An 18,405-nucleotide genomic window follows, 5' to 3' on the forward strand; every position below is an offset into this window, starting at 1 on the left:
GTTCTACTGTCTGAATGAGCTGAATCACCATGCTGTAGTGGAGGTCATTGACAGGAGCTCAGGAACTATGTGTGTGGACATGCTCTTACCAGGAGAGTGGGAGACTAAGAGATTTCAGTTTCAGATTCCAAAAGAGCAGCTGGATGAGTTTGACCTGCAGAGGTACATAAAGACACCAGAGGAAGATCTGACTGAACTCCTCAGTCCTGATGAAGTTCTGCAGAAGCTGGTGCCAGTGGTCACATCTTCTACATCAGCTTGGTGAGTAAACTACTGTGTGTGTGTGTGTGGAGGTGGGGGGTGTTTGGTGGGGCATTGGTGTGTAAGAGATTTCTCAGTTTTTCGGTGGACGGCACATCATCAATATGGTAAATGAACTACGTCTATGAACTACATTTCTACTCACCTGAGTAGAGCAAACACTCCTGATCAGTCTCCCTACCAACAGTAGTATATGGATTTAAAGTCTATGTTGTGTGTGTGTGAGAAGCTGGTGCCAGTGGTCACAACATCTACATCAGCTTGGTAACACTTGGTGTACTTATGTGTGTGTGAGTGTGTGTATGTGAGAGAGAGAAAGTTAGATGGAGTTCCCTGGTTGTCAGTAGACAGCACATCATCAAATAGTTGACTTTGTTCCTGGTAAATGAACTGCCCTGATAAGAGAACATTTCTCTTAAACTGAGAGTAGAGCAAACACTCCTGACTGCAGTTCATACCTCACACCAGTCTAATATGGATTGAAGGTCAAACACTAAACAGTATATTACACCTGAGTTGTTTGGTGTTTTCTATGGGTTACTTAACTTTAGACTTGTTTTGAGTATGTAAAATATTTTTCTGTATTACATATTTCCTGTAAATAGCTTTAGTGCAAGGGTAGGTTGTATGCCAACTATATCACATTTTATATTACAAAGTCCAACTCCAGTTTCTTTGAGTTATGGTGTGAATGCTAAAACGTACCCAGATGGCTGGCATGTGCTTTTGTATCCAAACTGGCTTAATCACGATGATTTTGCAATGTTAATGAACACTGTTATGCTCCACCCTTAAGTGGCCTTATAGGGCAGCAACACACCACCACTAACCCCTGAACCCTGTAGGACACTGGACCCGTCTGTTGTTCAGGTGTATCATGTTGTTTCTCCCAGGCTGAATGAATGTACCCTGACAGAGAAGATCTGTTCCTATCTGACCTCTGTGTGTGTGTTTGTGTGTGAGAGTAGAGGATTGGGGATTAATATTAAGGTGTATCATGTTGTTTCTCCCAGGCTGATTTACTGTATCCTGAAAGAGAAGAACTGTTCCTAGTTGACCTTTGCCCTGACCTCACACATTGTGTGTTATGGTGTGTGAATGTGAACAGTCCATAATGTGTACATATGAGGAGATTTAGTCCATGTGTGTGTGTTTGTGTTTGTGTTTGTGTTTGTGTTTGTCTGTGTGTGTGTGTGTGTGTGAGTGTGTGTGTGTGTGTGTGTGTGTGTGTGTGTGTGTGTGTGAACAGTCCTTGTGTGAATGGTGCCATCAGTCCCTACACCTCAGTCTCTACTTCAGAGGTCATGCAGGTGAGACAGCAGATGTTCCTGTGGAAATCTATACTGTATTGATTTTCAAGCTGATCTGGGGTACGTTCGTCGTAGGATTGAAGCTAAGTTAATCAATTGGCCTTTTAGCCCGTTAAGATTAGCGAGCTGATTGAGAACAGCAAATATCGGTTCGTTAACGGCTGATCCGCATCCAAATCATGTGGTTTCAACCAGGCTAAACTTACCGGGGCATTTGCGCGTGCACGTCCTACTTCAAAAGGCAGGAAAGGTCGATCACCAAAACAATGATTTTCTATCAGTATAATGGTTCTTATCTCAAAGAAAAGGGCTCTTTTTTATTCCGCTGACGAGCAGGAGATGAACATGAACGCTTATGAAGAATACAAGACCATAATCATGGCAAAATTCAACACCGCCACCGCTGTGAGAGCAAGGTGTGTTGGGATGTTTATAGGGTGATATCTATGTATGAATAACTGACGGCAAGTGTCAACTAGTACAGAGGATCCCTCTACCGGTTCGAAACTACAAGGTTGCTAATTCGAATCCCCTCACCTCCTTCCTCGATATAATTCTACATTTTCTTGTAAGTCGCTTTGAATAAAAGCGTCTGTTAAATGACTAAATGTATTAATAACAAATGCAATAAATTGAAGCAGTGAAAATAAATTGTCTGTATTTCTCTCTATTCTTATCATGAGTCCATCTTTCTACAATAATGATATGCTATGGTGTACTAATAACGCTCATATAATTATGAGTGCTTTGTTCTCCGCATCACCGACACTACAAAAATGTACCACTCGCAAAAAAGCGCAAGACAGTCAATGTTCAACTGTGGTGTTTGCAATAAATGACTCGAGAAGGTCTTGTAAATGAATGATTCCTTGTCGGCTGAATCGGTAGCGCTCATACAAGAATAATTGATCTTGGCGATTGCAAAGAACTCTCTCCCTCTGCTAATCTTATTAACTATCTAATATCAGTCCTTGGTCAATGGGATCCCTCCTTTTTCCAGGGGTGTGGCAAGCTTATCCAGCTACACTTAAGTTAGCCTGCCCTGGAGCAGGTTAGTGCTAATCGATATGTAACTATGGTGATTTATCAAAAGTTGCTTCCACGAACCAAAAAGAGGGGCGTTTTTTTATCTTAGCCTGAAAATTAGCTCGCTAAACCGCTTAGCGAGCTACGATGAATACCCCCCTGGTTGCGCTTCACCGAACGCTTCGACATGCACGTCAGGTGCTCCATGCGCTCTCGGTTCTCTCTCACGATATGCACCACCACTCTGAAGTGCTCCTTCAATTAGGTGCCTTAAGCACTTACACCTGGGTGGCCACAGTGTGTGTGTGTAAGTGTGAGAGGGCAAGCACTTGGTCCTGTGTGTGTGTATGTGAGTGTGTGTATGTGTGTGTTTGTAAGAATCAGCTTTACTGTGTGTGTGTTTGTGCAATCACTTGGTCCTGGGTGTGTGTGTGTGTGTGTGTGTGTGTGTGTGTGTGTGTGTGTGTGTGTCTGTGTGTCTGTGTGTGTGTGTGTGTGTGTGTGTGTGCATGCCTATCTGTGCTTATAATACTGCTGATGCCAGTGCTTCTCAGGTAGGGAGTGCTGGAGATAAGGCCCCCTCCCCTGCACCTCCTCCCCACTGCTCTTTGATCCGCTCCGCAGAGACCAGAGTTCAGTCAGAGTGAGACGCCGGGTCGAGACGCAGGTAAGATGAGACTCTCCCTCTGGGCCACCGTTTGTTTATGTGTTTGTCTGTCTGTCTCTTTGTTTGTTTGTTTGTTTGTTTGTCTCTGTGTTTGGCTTGTTTACTCCAACGTTGCCATGGAGAGGATGGAATGATGGGGAAGTGGTAGTGGTGTTGAGGCATTGTGCTGCCGGGTGAACTGCAAAGATCAAACTCAAGTCATGTGAGGGAAGGATCATTTATTTTTCCATCGGTAAAATGGTAAACAGTACGTGACAAAACCTTTCAAGCGATCTCTTAATCGATGTGACTGGATGTTTGATGAGTGTGTGTTGCCTTTCAATGAGAGAAAAAATGGCCTCTGAATGCATTGCACTAGTGGATAAAGCTGCTATTAGCCCGTATTGACAGCCCATAATGAGCCCTAACATGTACTAACAGCCCATGGGCCTCAGGTTCCCATAGTGGGGTATTCCTGAGGTACGTGTCAGAGTGCAGCACTGTCTATGTCAGGGGTCTCCAACTCAAGTTACCAGGGGGTAGATGAGTGTCCAGTCTGGTCAGTAGGGGACGGATCTGTTGGCTGGCCCATCACAGTACTGTGTACACAAGTGTTTGTTATAAACTGCATTTTTGGGTCACTTGGTCTCATTGATAGCCCATGACTTACATATACAGCAGTAGTAGTGGGATAATGTCTTCATAGACAACTACATCTTTATTTTTGCTTCATAAACGCACATTTCAAAGCAAATGCTGAAAACAGATAGAGAGGTAGAGAGTGCTGGAGATAAGGCCCCCTCCCCCGCACCTCCTCTCCACTGCTCTTTGATCCGCTCCGCAGAGACCAGAGTTCAGTTGGAGTGAGACGCCACGGTTAGTGTGTGTGTGTGTGTGTGTGTGTGTGTGTGAGACTGTGTGTGTGAGTGTGAGTGAGTGAGACTGTGTGTGTGTTTGAATGTGAAATACAGCTGATAGGTTGTGTTTTATATTACAAAATCCAATTCTAGTTTCTTTGAGTTATGGTGTGAATGCTAAAACTTACCCAGATGATTGGGATGGCTGTCATGTGCTTTTGGATCCAAACTGGTTTAATCACGATGCTTTTGCAATGTTAATGAACATTGTTATGCTCCACCCTTAAGTGGCTTTATAGGGCAGCAATACACCACCACTAACCCCTGAACCCTGTAGGACACTGGACCCGTCTGTTGTTCAGGTGTATGTAGTTTGCAGTTTGCCTACAGAGCCAACAGGTCTGTAGACGATGCAGTTAACATGGCCCTTCACTTCATCCTCCAGCACCTGGACTCAGGGGCGGACTAGGGGAAAAAAATTGGCCCGGGAGTTACTGTCAGACCGGCCCACTCAATACACGGCGCGCGGCCTACTCAGTACACTGTGCGCTGCCCACTCAATACACGGCGCGTTGCCCATTCAATGCATTGCACGTATAGACCAGTCAGTGGCCTACTTGGAAAAATACCCATACACTTAACATTATTTTGGATGATTACAAAGAAATTACATCATATATGTTTTTTTTTAATAACATTTGGATCCACCAATTTGCCTGGGTGGACACATGGAATAAAATTATACTGGCTATTGTAACACTCCAAGGTAGGTATAGTTTGCTAGATGAATAGGCTTAACTCTGGGCTAGTATCAGATGGTTATACATATAACTACAGAACATTAAGGAATGAATATCCACACAATAAAGAAACTGGAATCAGAGGGTAGAATTAGTATGCACTATATGAAGAAATGAACAGAATAGAACATACGATGGGGTGTGAACATCAGTGGTATCAGTAGTGTTGCATGCTGGGTGTGTGATTGTGTGTGTGTAGGGGTGTTGAAGGTGCATAACAAAAACAATAAGTTAAGTAACAGAACCTAAACTAACTCTGCTGGCCCGGGTGCATTATAGTCACATGATAATAAAAAAACAATATCAGTATACTCATGTGTTATTATGACCTCACTATCTAATCTAGATAACATATTAACATTGTTTATAATGTTAGTGTTGTGTGTAACACGGTGATTTTAGCATAACAAGCTAGCTGGTTAACTTATTTTACATAAGTTATTAAAAATTATAAGATTGCCCTCTTTACAACTACCACCATGGATAGCTTGCTCATCGATTGTAAACAAGTCACTACGGCTAACATGTTAAAGTAGATCATCTTGATGATGACAACAGCGCCAGCTTGCTTATTTTACCAGATCATAATGGTCTCAATTTTGGACATTTATCTACCTAACATTAGCTAGGCTAGTTGGTAGTGAACGTTTCCTCATCTGTGAAAAGCAAGCTAACATTGGCCAAGTCAATGCCACAACTCACCTTGTATCACTGTCACTGTCACGCAAAATAACAGTCGTAAATGGCCCAGAGTTTTCTTAAAAAAGGCAATTCCTCAAAACTACCAGATGCCCCACAGGCCGCTCCGTGTTAGAAGGGCTGACGGCACACGTCACTACGGTTGCGTGCCCTGGCGGGGCGTGTATGCAAATCCAGGTGCGTTTAATTTAAGAATCCTCATCCTCAATCCGCACAGCTGAAAACACTTTGGCTGTGTAAGAACCTATTTTCAGGTGTTCATTAATAAGGTCGAGATCGTTTCTTACGTTGAATTTCTGAAGTCCGTAAGAACACATTTCAGAAGACACTTCAGAACATTTTCGAAAAATAGGCACCATGAGTGTGAATACAGATCGCGAGGAGGAGTATAAAAATCAGTCAGTGATTAAAATTTTATAGTTAATAGAGGAAATTATACGTGTTCTGAGTAGTATGGAAAATAGTTAAAGGTGCCGACGGTGTATATGGGTGGGCCGGTTGATGATGGATGTGGGCTGGTATTTTGGACCATCCCAACCTCGTCGGCCCACCGGGGATTCCCCCGGTATCCCCGATGGCCAGTCCGCCCCTGCCTGGACTCCTCAGGAACCTACGCCATGATCCTGTTTGTTGACTTCAGCTCTGCCTTCAACACAATCATTCCGGCTCTGCTTCAGGACAAGCTCTCCCAGCTGAGCATACCTGACTCCACCTGCAGGTGGATCACAGACTTCCTGTCTGACAGGAGGCAACGCGTGAGGCTGGGGAAGCATGTCTCTGACTCCAGGACTATAAGCACCGGTTCCCCTCAGGGCTGCGTTCTTTCCCCTCTACTCTTCTCCCTGTATACCAACAGCTGCACCTCCAGTCACCAGTCCGTCAAACTCCTTAAGTTCGCGGACGACACCACCCTCATTGGGCTCATCTCTGGGGGGGATGAGTCCGCTTACAGGTGGGAGATTGACCATCTGGTGACCTGGTGTGGGCAGAACAACCTGGAGCTAAATGCTCTGAAGACAGTGGAGATGGTCGTAGACTTCAGAAGGAACCCAGCCCCACCCACCCCCATCACCCTGAGTGACTCCCCAGTCGACACTGAGGAGTATTTCCGCTTCCTGGGCACCATCATCTCCCAGGACCTCAAGTGGGGGCTGAACATCAGCTCCCTCACCAAAAGAGCTCAACAGAGGATGTACTTTCTGCGGCAGCTGAAGAAGTTCAACCTGCCAAAGACAATGATGGTGCACTTCTTCACCTGCATCATCGAGTCCATCCTCACCTCCTCCATCACTGTCTGGTACGCTGCTGCCACTGCCAATGACAAAGGCAGACTGCAGCGTATCATCAGTTCCGCCGAGAAGGTGATTGGCTGCAATCTGCCATCTCTACAGGACCTGTTTGCCTCTAGGACCCTGAGGCGGGCAGGTAAGATTGTGGCCGATCCCTCACACCCGGGTCACAAACTCTTCGAGGTCCTTCCTTCCGGCAGGAGGCTGCAGTCCATCAGGACCAAAACCTCACGCCACAAAACCAGCTTCTGCCCGGCTGCCGTTGGCCTTAGTAACAAGGCCACCTGACGTGGACTCTCATCCCGCTCCCACACCTCAAGCCTGTGTTATGTTAACACACACTACATTGCACACTGCACATTGCACATCCACTTTTGCACTCCTGCCCTGCTTTTTGTATTGTAGTACTTATTGTGTTTGTGTAGTACTTACTGTGTTTTTATGTTTTATGTTATGTGTAGTACTTACTGTGTTTGTATGTTTTTATGTTTACTGTATGCACCTTTACATCAGAACAAATTCCAGGTAGGTGTGAACCTACTTGGCAATAAATACTATTCTGATTCTGATTCTGATTCTGTACTCTGACAGAGAAGAGCCTACGCGCTCAGAGACAAGCTACCTGTCACACCCACACATGAACTAGGAATGGGCTACAAATGTACACCGCACTGATGTGGCCCTACTTCCTGTGTCAACCAGGGTCCTGCCAGCCTGTGGGCCCTGAGGCTTAAGCCCCATTTAGCCCCGTTGTTGTCAGCGGTAGAAAACACCCTCTCGCTGGGGAGACTATTAGCAGGCACATCAAGGTAGCATTTCTTTAGCTTGGACAGAGTTGGATTTATTGCAGCATGATCTCCATCAATCCAGCGGACATGTCAGTCAGGCGATCACTGTGATCTGTTGCCATGACTTCACCTTGTGGTGGGGTGGAGCTTGTTTCGCCCATTTCCACCCCCAGTCACAAAATGATTTGTGTTCAGGTCAAATAATCAACTTTCGAGGGGGAGACTCTTTGACTGGACAGTAAGATCATGGCTCTAGTCTTTATTCTACATCATTTAATGTGTCTCAGTCGTGGAGCTATCAGCAACATTGTTTGGTGTGTGTGTTCATTACCCCCCCCCCCCCAAAAAAAAGAATATTCGTGGAAAATCTTATTTTTTTTTCCACAAAAAACAGAATTGCAACTTTCAAACGCTATTTTGCCCTGTAAGACTGCATTTCTTTCACATAAACACAACAACGATCGCTACGATGAACAAACATTAATTCAAGAACAAAATCACTGAGAAAATGTCACGCCTGTGCTGAACTACGCTCCGGCCACGCCCCCGTGTTCATTGGTTTATGGACACACTCCAAGATGCATAGTTCTTGATTAGTTAAATCATGTCTAGCTCGCTCCACCAAAACTAACGTTGTTATGATTACTCAAATTTTTATTTCATGACACATCGAAAATGACGCAAATTGCGGTACAGCTGAACTTGAAATGATGTTTCGACTGAATGGCAATAACAATGAACGTCACAAGTCACTGGCTAGCTAGCGTTAGCTAACTAGCAAGATTACATACAATCCATTCGCTAAAGTTGACAATACAACACTTGGATTTTTACCAGTATTCCTCACTTGTTGACAAGTTGCCGTGTTTGTCTTCCTTAATGGCTGTGCTATGCAACGAGTAAGATATTTGTAGTGTTGTTGCACTGGCTATTGGCTTTATATGTGCCCCCCTATTTTAATCATGTCTTTTTTGTATAATGTAGAATAAATGGACATAGTCCTTAAAGAACTATGTGACAGGGAGTAGGAAAACTTTCAATGATAAGGTACATCTTTTCTTCTTAACTTCACTAAAGGTCCCGGGGCAATTCAAGCATTCATGAACGTTTTCTTATCTGGAATTCAATCTAGGCTAAGAACAGGATTTAAGGATTTACCTTTCTCCTTGGCAAGTTTCTCTTCCTCCTCAATTCTTTTCTTCTTAAATTGCGCCACGGATGGCTTTTGCCTCTTCATTATTTCGTTCTTCAAAGTTTCTTGAACACACACACACTCTAACCAAACGCCTCACTGTGCTAGCATGTTCTGACAACACCAAAGAGGTACGTACCCCTTCCGTTTTCGATTTTTGGCTCATTTTACCCTAATGTTTTTATGTAAAACTATTGGTTGGAGATATAGAAAGGGGGGGCAAAAAGAACTCTGCCCAGCAAAAAAAAACACAATTCTGGTGACTGCCTATACCACCTGTAGGAAAGACCGCCCCTGTGTGTGTGTGATTAGCAGACAGGATCAGCAAGAGGAATGTTCTCCTGATGGAGGTGTGTGTGTGTGTGTGTTCAATTATGCAAACCTTGTCTACACACCTTTGATTATTGAAGTGTGCATTTCTGTGTGTCCATGATTCCATATGTCGAATAATCAACTTTCGAGGGGGAGACTCTTTGACTGGACAGTAAGATCATGGCTCTAGTCTTTATTCTACATCATTTAATGTGTCTCAGTCATGAAACTATCAGCAACGTTGGCTGGTGTGTGTGATCATTCTATAACTATGTTGGAAGAAAAAGGAGTGACTCTCTTTCAAAACATCATAACTGAAAACTGTGTCTGTGTAGCAGACAGGAGCAGTGAGAGGAACGTTTTCATGATGGACGTGTGTGTGTGTGTGTGTGTGTGTGTGTGTGTGTGTGTGTGTGTGTGTGATTAGCAGACAGGAGCAGTGAGGAACGTTTTCATGATGGACGTGTGTGTCATTAGCAGACAGGAGCAGTGAGGAACGTTTTCATGATGGACGGGTGTGTGTGTGTGTGTCTGTGTGTTTGTGTGTGTGTGTGTGTGTGTGTGTGTGTGTGTGAGTGTTTGTGTTTCTGTGTGTGATTAGCAGACAGGAGCAGTGAAAGGAATGTTCTCATGATGAAGGTGTGTGTGTGTGTGTGTGTGTGTAGCAGACATAAGCAGTGAGAATAATGTCGTCCTGATGGATTTATGCATGCTGTGTGTGTGTAATGGCCATTTGTCTCAATCAGATATTTGGCATGGTTGTGTTCTAAGACAGTGACTGAAAGCAGAATGAAACTGAATCCAACTGAATCTCAAAAAAAGCTAACCCATCTATAGTTTTGACCACTTTTTAGCTCAGCTGATAAAAACCCATAGGTATGACAATTCTGTCCCAACCAATTTTCCCAGACTTTGCTAAAGCTCTTAAAGCAGCAATAAGGAGTTCTGTTCCAAAACTAGCAAGCTAACTACCTAAAAGGCATGCAAAAACCTTGCTAACACCACCAACAGCCCAGTTGACACTGATAGAAGCTTGCTTACACACTAACTGGTGTCTTTTGGCAGTATAGTTGGCAATGTCATGCTGTGAAAGATTTTCTTCCATTTTTCCAGGGTATTCCAGCCCGTTACACAGAACTACATAGGGCATATCCTGGTAGGCTAGTGGGAAAGACACAGTTGTTTATCTGTCCTTCACATAACCATATGCTATCAAAATGAATTTGAGGATGGTACCAAAACTAGTTGCCTGTAAAACCATACCTCAAACAGTGTCAAATTGTTGCATAGTGTTACTTTAAGTGGTGTTCAATCAAACAGAACAGTTGAAAAATAATTTGGGTCATTTTAACAATTTGGTATTTGGTTAACATACATTTTTAATAAGTCTCCCAGGCTACAAACAATTAACAAATACTACCACACTTTCAAATGAGTGTTAACAAATGATCGAAATTATTATTATTTTTTATTATTGAGAACATCAAATGACAATCAAGAAACAAAATAGAAAAAGTCACAGGTGAATGCATGGAGAATAAAATAATCCTGAAAGCACTATATCAGAATACCAGGAGAAAATCCAACATATCAATATTCAGAATATGCTTGTGTTTGTGTTGGTGTGTGTGTGTGTGTTTGTTGGTATGTGTGTGTCTTTTTGTGTTGTTGTTGTTGTTGTGTGTGTGTGTGTGTGTGTGTGTGTGTGTGTGTGTTTCTGTGTGTCTCTGTGAAACATAGCCGCATCCTGCAAAAGAGATCACACTCTCCCGTACCGAGCTGTGTGTCCATGATGAGTGACCAGTCCATGGATCATCCACTTCACTTTGCAGAAGGAGGTGTTCCTGCTGGTCAGAGGTGAGTAGTAATGAGGACTTTCCATAGGAAATACAATCATCCGTACCGTCATTTGAAGTGTAAAAGTGTACCAAATGTGTTTGGCTTGTTTTTTTTTTTCTAGATATTTATATGAGATGGGAAGTTATAGATATTTCTTAAATATCTAGTTAATAGTATCTTGATATTAAAGGAGACGGACAAAATGAGGATGTTAGCCTTCACATTGTCACAAGCCTAAGCCCCCCTAAGGATGAAATCCTAGAACTGATCTTGAGAACCATTTCAGTACATTTTGTAGGTTTTTCAAAATGTAGTATTGATCATTGCAGTACCACTATATTGTCAGAAGGTGGCAGTATGAGACAGACCAGAGGCTGACCTGTCATGTCTGACTTTGCTGTTTAAATCAAAATGGCTTCATAAGTAAATTAATAGAGTTAAAGAAAGATCTTCAAAATGACACTGTGGGAATATTTTAAATCAAATAGATATTATCCATTAAATCAGTAATATTCTTTGAAATTTCATAACATGTTATGTCAAAGTATTGCAGACAAAATGGGATTTGGGTCATTTTCACCTTTTGTGTGTTTTGTTTTGTTTAACACATACTTCAGATGTGTGTGTGTGTGTGTGTGTGTGTGTGTGTGTGTGTGTGTGTGTGTGTGTGTGTGTGTGTGTGTGTGTGTGTGTGTGTGTTAAATGCAGCTCTTTTACTCCTCATTCATGCTAGTTGAACCATTTCAGTAAATTCCTCTGGTATATAACAATTCTGTCCAAACCAGTTTTCCAAGACTTTAAAAAAGATGACAAAATGTTTCCAACTTATTGAATTAAAATGATTACATCTTGAAATATGAAATATAGTAAACAATAATTAGAGAGGATTCCCACTCTTAAAGACACACACACACACTCAAACAGCAGCAGGGAAAGAGAAAGAAGAAAGACAAAGAGAGACTTAAACACTCTAAGGTGGTTGGTTTTATACCTGAAGACACTAGCCAATCCCCTAAAATAACATTATCCCAGGCAGGTTACAGTGGGAATTGTCAAATTATACATTTCTGTGCAGAGCAGGAACAAGTCATTAAAGTGACATAATAATAATCTGGAGTGACAAGCACAAATCCAGCAGCCCTCCTGTGTCAGCAGGTGAAATGTAGTGAGAGTGAGAGAGAACGACTGCAGAGGAAATATGAAGCAAGTCAATTCATCAGCAATCACATGAGAGAAGAGCATTAGGGGGACACAGTGCTGAGGGTAGTTTATATAAACCTCTTCAGACAGAATGACAGTTATATAGACTACATTAGGGGGAAACTCTTCAGACAGAGTGGCAGTAATATAGACTACATTCCTGCTTTACTGATAGTGCTGTGCAGACACTAAAGTTAAACTGATATTACAGTAAACAAGTTATTTAATATTTGTTCTTGTTTTCACACACAGATACCAACCTGGTCCGGTAAATGTGGAAATGCAGCAGATCCACAAATCCCATCTTCAGAAGAAGTTTCAGTGTCTGACTGAGGGAATTACAAAGCAGGGAGATGCCAGACTCTTCCATGAGATCTACACAGAGCTCTACATCACAGAGGGGGGAGGAGGAGAGGTCAATAAGGAACATGAGGTCAGACAGATAGAGAGAGCATCCTGGAGAGAAGCAGCACGAGGCAGACCAATCAACTGCAGTGACATCTTTAAACCTTTATCTGGACAACACAAACCCATCAGAAGAGTGCTGACAAAGGGAGTGGCTGGCATTGGAAAAACAGTCTCTGTGCAGAAGTTAATTCTGGACTGGGCTGAAGGGAAAGAGAATCAAGATGTCCACTTCATATTGCCTCTCCCTTTCCGAGAGCTGAACCTGATGAAGGAGAAAAAACTCAGTCTGGTGGAGCTTATTCAGCACTTTTTCCCTGAAATTACAGATCCAAGATTCTTCTCTGGTTTAGAGCATGTCATGTTCATCTTTGATGGTCTGGATGAGTGTCGACTTCCTCTAAATTTCAACTCCAACCCGAGGTGTTGTGATGTGACAGAGCCAGCCTCAGTGGATGTGCTGCTGACAAACCTCATCAAGCGGAATCTGCTTCCCTCTGCTCTCCTCTGGATCACCACCCGACCAGCAGCAGCCAATCAGATCTCACCTGAGTGTGTGGACCAGGTGACAGAAATAAGGGGATTCAGCGACCCACAGAAAGAGGAGTACTTCAAGAAGAGAATCAGTGATGAGAACCTGGCCAGCAGAACTATCACACACCTGAAGTCATCCAGGAGCCTCTACATTATGTGCCACATTCCTGTCTTCTCCTGGATTACTGCCACTGTTGTCGAGAGAACATCAGATGAATCTGGGAGGGTAGAAATGCCAAGGACTTTGACTCAAATGTACACACACTTCCTGATCATTCAGACAAGCATGAAAAATGAAAAGTACACAGAGAGAAAAGAGAGAGATGAAGAGATGATTTTCAAACTGGGGAAACTGGCTTTCCAAGAGCTGGAGAAGGGCAATCTGATCTTCTATGAGGAAGACGTGAGAGAGTGTGGCATTGATGTCACAGAAGCATCAGTGTACTCAGGAGTGTGTACTCAGATATTCAGAGAGGAGTCTGGGCTGTACCAGGGGAAGGTGTTCAGCTTTGTGCATCTAAGCATTCAGGAGTTTCTTGCAGCTTTATATGTGTTCCTCTGTTTCAGCAAGAGAGAGAAAAACATGCCTGACCAACAGCAAACCTCCCAGCTCTCTGCTCTGTTCAGAGCTGCAACACTTCATGACCTACACAAGACTGCAGTGGATCTGTCCTTACAGAGTGAGAACGGACACCTGGACCTTTTCCTCCGCTTCCTTCTGGGCCTCTCACTGGAGTCCAATCAGAATCTCTTAAGTCACCTACTGCCACAGACAATAAGCCAATCACAGAGCTCAGAGCAAACAGCCCAGTGTGTCAAACAGAAGATCAGAGATCAGGATACTTCAGACAGACAGATCAACCTGTTTTACTGTCTGAATGAGCTGAATCACCATGCTGTAGTGGAGGACATTGACAGGAGCTCAGGAACTCTGTTTGTGGACATGCTCTTATCTGACTGAACTACTCAGTCCTGATGAAGTTCTGCAGAAACTGGTGCCAGTGGTCTCATCTTCCACATCAGCTGAGTGAGTAAAACACTGTGTGTGTGTGTGTGTGTGGGAGGGGGGGGGGGTGTTTGGTGGGGCATGTTTGTTTAAGAGATTTCTCAGTTTTTCAGTGGACGGCACATCATCAATATGGTAAATGAACTACGTCTATGAACTACATTTCTTCTCACCTGAGTAGAGCAAACACTCCTGATCAGTCTCCCTACCAACAGTAGAATATGGATTGAAGGTCTATGTTGTGTGTGTGTGTGCATGAGAAGCTGGTGCCAGTGGTCACAACATCCACATCAGCTCGGTAACACTTGGTGTACTTATGTGTGTGAGTGTGTGTATGTGAGAGAGAGAAAGTTAGATGGAGTTCCCTGGTTGTCAGTAGGCAGCACATCATCAAATAGTTGACTTTGTTCCTGGTAAATGAACTGCCCTGATAAGAGAAGATTTCTCCTAAACTGAGAGTAGAGCAAACACTCCTAACTGCAGTCCATACCTCACATCAGTCTAATATGGATTGAAGGTCAAACACTAAACAGTATATTACACCTGAGTTGATTGGTGTTTTCTATGGGTTACTTAACTTTAGACTTGTTTTGAGTATGTAAAATATTTTTCTATATTATACATTTCCTGTAAATAGCTTTAGTGCAAGGCTAGGTTGTGTACCAACTATATCACATTTTTTATTACAAAGTTATGGTGTGAATGCTAAAACTTACCCAGATGGCTGGGATGGCTGGCATGTGCTTTTGGATCCAAACTGGCTTAATCACGATGCTTTTGCAATGTTACTGAACACTGTTCTGCTCCACCCTTAAGTGGCCTTATAGGGCAGCAACACACCACCACTAACCCCTGAACCCTGTAGGACAGGGGTTTTCAACTGGTTTTGTCCCAGGGACCACCATTCTGACCAGAAAGTAATTTGCGGCCCACTGATGTGCCAGTAATTCCCAAAACATTTTACAGTCCCATACCCTTCTTTTTCATGTTTGTAACCGCCGCCGCCACGCCCCCTCCCCCCGCACACATATTCTGCCTATAATACTTGTCAGTGTAATTTCTTCGCTGAATATGGGTCTACATCAGTATTTTGGGCAGTGCGACTTGGCTATTCAGACATAAATATGTCGACGGGACCAGGTATATTTATAAAAATAAAAAAAGTCAATGGTGAACTGATCAACATAGGCTCATGTCGCGGACCCCCTGCAATGCCGACGCGGACCACCAGGGGGCCACGGACCCCTGGTTGAAAACCCCTGCTGTAGGACACTGGACCCGTCTGTTGTTCAGGTGGATCATGTTGTTTCTCCCAGGCTGAATGAATGCACCCTGACAGAGAAGAGCTGTTCCTATCTGGTCTCTGCCCTGACCTCACACATTGTGTGTGTGTGTTTATGAACAGTCCATAATGTGTCTATATGAGTAGGTTTAGTATGTGTGTGTGTGTGTGTGTGTGTGTGTGTGTGTGTGTGTGTGTGTGTGTGTGTGTGTGTGTGTGTGTGTGTGTGTGTGTGAGAACAGTCCATGTGTGAATGGTGCCATCAGTCCCTACACCTCAGTCTCTACTTCAGAGATCATGCAGGTGAGACAGCAGATGTTCCTGTGGAAATCTATACTGTATTGATGTTCAAGCTGATCAGGTGAACACATATTTTCAGAAGTGGAAAGTTCCCAGGTTGGGTTTTACTGTTGTGTTGAACCCAGCATATGTCTTGTGAGCTACTGCTCACTGTTGAACCCAGCATATGTCTTGTGAGCTACTGCTTACTGTTGAACCCAGCATATGTCTTGTGAGCTACTGCTTACTGTTGAACCAAGCATATGTCTTGTGAGCTACTGCTTACTGTTGAACCAAGCATATTTATTTTATATATATATACAAGAGGCAATACAGGTATCAGCATACTTTGTAATATTTTGCAGTTTAAACACCTTCCTATGATTTTAACAACACTCATATTCACACATTCATACGCGCAACACAGACACCCTCCCACCGCTCACACACACTCTGACACACTCTGACACACACACACACACACACACACACACACACACACACACACACACACTTGGTTCCCAGCTCTCAGTCACCACACCTATTCCCTATTGCTTGGCTTTTAAATTCATAAGGCTTCATATAAGTCTTGCCACACCTTATTGAATCGTCGCCTTCTGTTCTGGTCTTCGAACATTGGTCTTTCTATACTTAAATAGTATTTCATTAGACCCTGCCATAGCTGTAATGATGGGGCCTCGGAGCCCTTCCAATCCTTTAAGATTAACTTTTTATACACCAAAGAGGAAAATATGACCATCCATCCAATGGGATATTTAAGTGTGTCTGTATTTTGGAAAATACATCTCATGACTGTGAATTCAAATTTGATTCTACAAGTAGTGGTCATCCATTTTTAAATCTCTAACCATCCCTTGCGGACCTTCTCACATTCCCAGAAGGCATGTATTATTGTTTCCTTGTATATGCCACATTTGACACAAACAGGGAGAAAGAGGCATCAAATGTATTTATTTTTGATCTCGTGTAATATATTCTTTTCATGAGCTTATATTGTATGAGCCGCAGATTTTCATTGGTGGTGATCGTGTTGGTTGTACTTAGACATTGCTTCCATATACTGTCAGAGTTAGTTATGTTGAGATTTTGTTCCAACCCTCATATATTTTTTGTAATGAATAATTGTTTTCCTGTACCTCAACAAGGTGTTTATACACTTTCCCTATTCATTTCTTGTTTTCGTCTGGATTCAAGAATAGTCTCTGAATAGCTGGAGGATCTGAAGAGCTGGATAACAGTTCAAAGTTATCTGTTATCCAGCTCTTCAGTTGAAAGTATCTAAAAAGTTCCTTATTAGTTAAATTGAATTCTATTACCAATAGTTTGAAAGGCTTTACGTTCATATCAGAAGTAATATCCCCAATAGTTGTTATTCCTTTGTCACTCCATGATCTCCACTTTAGCTCCTGCTTTTGAATGGTGATGAAAGGGTTATTCCACAGGCATGTGGTCTTCGGAACCATGATTTCCAAACCCAAAATATGTTTTATTCTCTCCCAAGCTCTTAATGTGCTATTTGAGACAAAACTGACACTTTTAATCTTCCCCTTTGTAAATAAGGCTATAAACAGGTTTTTGCCCCTAAGTTGATGACCCTCTATGTTTACCCAAGTATCCTCCTCTGATCTGTTAATAATTTTATTAATATAATAGGCCTGAGCAGAATAGTAATATAGCTCAAGGTTTGGGAAATTTAGCCCTCCCTTTTTTCTATTATTCTGAAGTAGTTTTCTACTCAGTCTATGCGCCTTATTTGACCAGATAAAAGAGCTGAAAAGTTTAATAGTTTCAAAAAACTTTTTAGGAGGGGTCATTGGTATTGTCTGAAAGATGAACAGACATTTTGGGAGCCATATCATTTTAAGCAAATTAATTCTGCCTATTAAATAAATTGGTAAGTCTGTCCATTTATCTAGACTAGCCTTAAGATCCTTTATTATTGGAGAGAAATTGTCTTTATATAGTTTTGTTTTATCTAAACTGATATAACACCCTAGGTATTTAATCCTTTCCTTTTGCCATTTAAAATTGTATTTTAATAAGTTCTCAGTTTTGGGTAAGAGCCCTGTTGTTGATAAAAGTTCTGTCTTTTCTATATTCATTTTGTAACCGGATATTTTTGAATACTGCTCAATAATTTTCATCAGATATGGAATAGATTTTTCTATATTAGTCAGATACAACATCATATCATCAGCATACAAACCGAGTTTATAGCATTCCCCTCCGATGTTAATCCCACTTATCTTATTTTCTAGGCAAATAGTGATGGGGATAGGGGACATCCCTGCCTTGTGCCTCTAGTTGTCTGAATTGCATCTGAAAGAATACCATTAGAGTAGACATATGCCTTAGGAGACTTGTAAACCGTTTTAATCAATTGTATTATTTCCTTTGGGAAGTCGTACGTGTCTAAAACCTCATACAAGTAGCTCCACTCTAAGCCATCAAACGCTTTTTCCGCATCTACCACCATCAGTGTCACATCTACTTTTTCTTTTTTAGCAAATTGTTTTAGAGATTGTTGTTGAACCCAGCATATGTCTTGTGAGCTACTGCTTACTGTTGAACCCAGCATATGTCTTGTGAGCTACTGCTTACTGCAGCACCTGCACCTAATGCACTTGAAATGGCTGCTTGTCTGCATCACTGCCATGGA

The 18,405-nt window shown here is 42.5% G+C and overlaps 2 protein-coding genes across 2 annotated transcripts in view; one reads left to right on the plus strand and one right to left on the minus strand.

The window, feature by feature from the left end:
• Positions 1-18,405, minus strand: part of LOC122133143 (protein NLRC3-like) — a 383,696-nt gene that overhangs the window by 46,878 nt on the left and 318,413 nt on the right. The gene's annotated exons all lie outside the window — the stretch shown is intronic.
• LOC116221878 (protein NLRC3-like) overlaps positions 3,189-18,405 on the plus strand; it is a 131,212-nt gene continuing 115,995 nt past the window's right edge. The window contains exon 1 of the mRNA XM_031574006.2: positions 3,189-3,264. The gene's annotated coding sequence lies outside the window, so the exon portion shown is untranslated. The remainder of the gene's footprint in view (positions 3,265-18,405) is intronic.

Source organism: Clupea harengus, chromosome 9, assembly GCF_900700415.2.
Source record: "Clupea harengus chromosome 9, Ch_v2.0.2, whole genome shotgun sequence".
Lineage (NCBI taxonomy): Eukaryota > Metazoa > Chordata > Actinopteri > Clupeiformes > Clupeidae > Clupea > Clupea harengus.